Genomic DNA, 4,558 nt, shown 5'->3' on the forward strand with positions numbered 1-4,558 from the left:
CATAACTGACAAATTGAACTCCATGAACAGTGATTAATTCTAATGGGTAACCTCCCGCACAAACACGCCTGACAAAAAATCCATTACATCTTGTGTGGTCACCTTTGGTACAAAACACACTTCCGGCCACTTAGAATAGTAATCAATAAGAGTAATGGAAAATCTGCACTGGTTTGGTATTAAGTCACAGGGACCAACTATATCTAGTCCTAACTTTTCCCATGGACCTGACGGATACTCTATGGGTGTCATAGGGGCTTTTGAAACCCTTACCGTTTTATCATGTTCTATACACACCTTGCAATGTTTAATTATATTTTCTACTTGTATGTCCATTCTCGGCCACCAATATGATTGCCTTAATCTTTTCTTCGTTCTCATTATCCCTTAGTGAGCCTCACTGTTAGGGCCGGGGAGTCTGGTACCACCAACCTATCGCATCTATAAACTCTATTTTCTAACACTATTAATTCCTCCCTTACATTATAATATGGCAGTATGTTACTATTCAACTTATCCTTACTTGCAGGCCACCCTGACTCTATGTATTTGATCACTTCCTGCAAAATTTGATCTTTATCTACCTCAGCATTAAATTGGGTTAGGGTTATGCAACACTCCTCCTCTACCTCCACTAAACAGACAGCGGCAACTTCGTTGTCTTCGGAGGACCCTGTTTCCGATTCCAGTGGCAGACGAGATAGGCCATCCGCCACAACATTATCAGAACCTATATTCAACGGTGCAATTATAATTTAGCAGCCTTGCACCCCATCTAGCTATTCGCATTGGTCTGTGGCCAGTCCCACTTGATGCTAAGAGTGTTGTCAAGGCTTTATGATCAGTTCGCAACGTGAAATGCCTACCCCATAAGTATGTATGGAATTTCTCAATTGAGTACACACATGCCAAAGCTTCACGTTCACCTGTGGAATATTTCATTTCTGCACATGTTAACTTCCTTGACGCGAAAGCTATGGTTACCTCTTCCCCTTCAACTAACTGGATGAGAACCGCCCCTATTCCGTACCCTGATCCATCAGTTGTCAGAATTGTTTCCCTGTCTGGGTCAAATAATGCGAGGGCTGGACATATAACGATGCTTTGCTTCACCGATTCAAATGACATACTGGCTTGTTTACCCCACTCAAATTTATCACTTAACTGAACATCCCTTAATGGCTGTACAAGAGTTGCATAATTTTTGATAAATTTGGAATAGTACCCTGCTAACCCCAAAAAGGATTTTACCTGTTCTTTACTTTCTGGGACTGGGGCGCAAGTTATTGGTTTAACTAAGTCTGGATTTGGGTGAAGCCCCTCTGCATCTAATACATGGCCCAAAATTTTAACACTAGTCACTCCAAATTCACACTTGTCATTTAGGCGCATTCCATAATTTTGAAGCCTATTTAGCACTGCCTTCAGAGCTGTATCATGGTCTGATTTGGTCCTGCCAAAACAAAAATACCATCAATAAAATAACCAATATTAGGGATTCCCTGCAATATTATTGACATTAATTTTTGAAAAGCAGTAGGGGCGGAAGCCAAACCAAAGCACACCTTCCGAAACCTGTACAACCCATTGTAGGATACAAATGTCGTAAGGTCTCTATCTTCGTGTAAATTTAACTGATGATATGCGGACTTCAAATCTAATTTGCTAAACAGTTTAGCACCTGACATCGTATCAAATAATTCCTAAATTTTTGGCAAAGGGTGCTTCTCAATTATTATGGATTCATTTACTTTTCTCAAATCGACACAAAGACGTATCCCACCATTTATTTTCCAGACCACTACTAATGGGGACACCCAATTAGTCGTACCTTTCCCCCTTTCAATGACCCCTTCTTTCTCCAACCTATTCAACTCCACAGTAACTTTATCTCGAATTGCCAGAGGCAGTCTTCTCAATGACTGCTGCACAGGGGTGACCTGAGGGTTAACTTTAACCGTATGGACAAAACCTTTATTGTGTCCGAGATCAGAACCAAAGAGATAAGGAAACTCAGCCTTTACCCAATCCAGTTTGGTATCTTTACCCTCACACTTATCCACTCCCATTGACAAACATGACATAGTCGACCTATCAATCGTTAACTCCAGCATTTGAATCAAATCTTTGCCCAAAATAGAACACCCCTGATCCACTACTAAAAACTTTACTGTAGCTGATTTTGACTTGTACTTAACTAATGTGTTAAATTCCCCAGCAATGTTAATTTTTTGCCCTGTATATGTTAACAAATTAACTCTACTTGGGCACAGAGCTTCTTTTACAAAATGTCTCTGAAACAGTTTCATGCTTAACAGGGACACATCTGTGTCAACAACAAAAGGTAGATTCACATTATTGACTCGAACAGTCACTGAAATATTTGTCTTCCTACTGCACTCACCATCAACTTCCCCCGCAAAACACTGCATAACGTTTTTATCACCAACTTCATGGCACATACGCTGAAAGTGGCCCACCCTGGAACACTGACGGCACACCTGGCTCTTCGCTGGACATTTAGCAAAATTTGCCAAATGGCGTTGAGACCCGCATCGAAAACATCGTCTTCGTCCCCCACCAGGAGGTCCATTATTATACATCTTCCTCACCTGCGTTTGTGCACATACTGGTATCGATACAGCATGGAGTTCATCAGGGGCCTTTACAGCTATCCCTTCCATGTTTTTTCGTTCCATCTCAGCTGCTTCGACCCTCTCTACAATCTGAATAGCTTTCGTCAAGGTTAGCTCTTTCTCCATTAATAATCTTTCCCTGACTCTCGTAGAGTTTGTTTTTTCTACGATTTGATCACGGATCATGTCATCATGCAAATTAGCAAACTGGAACGTACTTGCTAAATGTTTAAGAGCCAAAACAAACGCCTGAACTGTCTCACCTGGTTCATGGGATCGACATCTAAACTTGTACCTCTCCGCTACAACGTTTAGTTTGGGTTCATAATAATCAGCAAGTAATTGCATAGTTTCTTTATATTCGTCTTTATCACGATCTGCTTCTGCCTGTTGTGCACCAGCAACGGACGTGGCCTTACTGTTCAAAACAGTGTAATAAATCCGTTGGGCTTCAGTACCCAACGACGCTATCAAAATTGCCTTGCGGCGTTCAGCTGACCCTGCCTGCAAATCGGCGGCCAACAAGTAATTTTCAAATATTAATTTCCACATTTTCCACGGGACGGTGGGCGTGCCTGGAGACTCAAGAAACGGATGTGGTTTACTCGCAATATTGTTCATCCTCGTCGCCAACTGTAATGTCCACAAAATTAAAGAAACTTTGGACATATTTTAATGACAATTCTAAGCTCTTTATTTCTGTTTTTCCTCCTCGAACCTCGCTTACGCCCTCAATCTTTACACTCGTTCCCGTTACCACACTTACTAAAGGTGAATATAATGTTTTGTTGATAGATAGATACTGATAGATAGATACTGATAGATAGATACTGATAGATAGATACTGACAGATAGATACTGATAGATAGATACTGATAGATAGATACTGATAGATAGATACTGATAGATAGATACTGATAGATAGATACTGATAGATAGATAGATGTCCTCGTACAGTAAAATATACAACAGGAAATTCATCTTCCATTGGCAAATATTAATTTTATTACAGTATAAAAATTACATAAATAAAATATTATGAAATATTAACATTTAAAAAAAAACAATGATTAAACTACAAAACAGCAAATTTGATAAATAATTAATAAATAAAATAGGTGATTAATTAATGTGGAATATATACGTATATTACAAATACAAAATTAAGAAAAAAAAAGGAATTTATTTGTATATATGTACAGTATAAAATGTTATAAAATGTTATTAAAATTATTCCAATTGCAAACAAAAAATAATTTAATAAACGTACAAAAATATATGATTAATATTATTAACGTACTACAAAAATTAAGATCCTTAGGTGAATTAATAATATCTGATACCATTTTATAATTTATACTAATCTTCTAAAAAATACCTTACTACACCTTCATTGTGTAGATGAATTGCATTTATAACGAACGAGTATCTAATTCTATTACGTTTGGCACTGAGGGCTCTGGGTCTAAATCCAGATCTCATATAAAAGAAATAATTTCTAAATGGATGAGAATGATCTTTTAAAATTGTATATAATTTATTTTTAATACTTTTCACATAAATTTCCTCTATCGTGTCTAATTCTAATCCAATACATTTCTGTGCAATTTTCCTGACTCTTACCGTTTTATTTTTATTTTTAATTCGAAAATTTCAAAAAGTACAGACAATTCCAAAAGTAAGAAAACTTTGTATAACTGATGGATAAACATGCTTAAGTATGGTTTTGTCAACATTAAGGAGTTTCAATTTCCTTAAAAAATAGATCCTTTGACTTGCTTTCTTAATAAGATTACTGCAATGAGAACTCCATTTGAGAGAGTCATTGAGTGTTACGCCAAGATATTTATATTCGTTTACTCGCTGAATAACGTAATCATTTATTTCAACTGTGCCATGATCAAGATGCTGTAGCCGAAAAT

This window comes from Anneissia japonica, unplaced genomic scaffold (genome assembly GCF_011630105.1).
Source record: "Anneissia japonica isolate Jap-2015-1 unplaced genomic scaffold, ASM1163010v1 scaffold2266_len499427_cov150, whole genome shotgun sequence".
Classification (NCBI taxonomy): Eukaryota; Metazoa; Echinodermata; class Crinoidea; order Comatulida; family Comatulidae; genus Anneissia; species Anneissia japonica.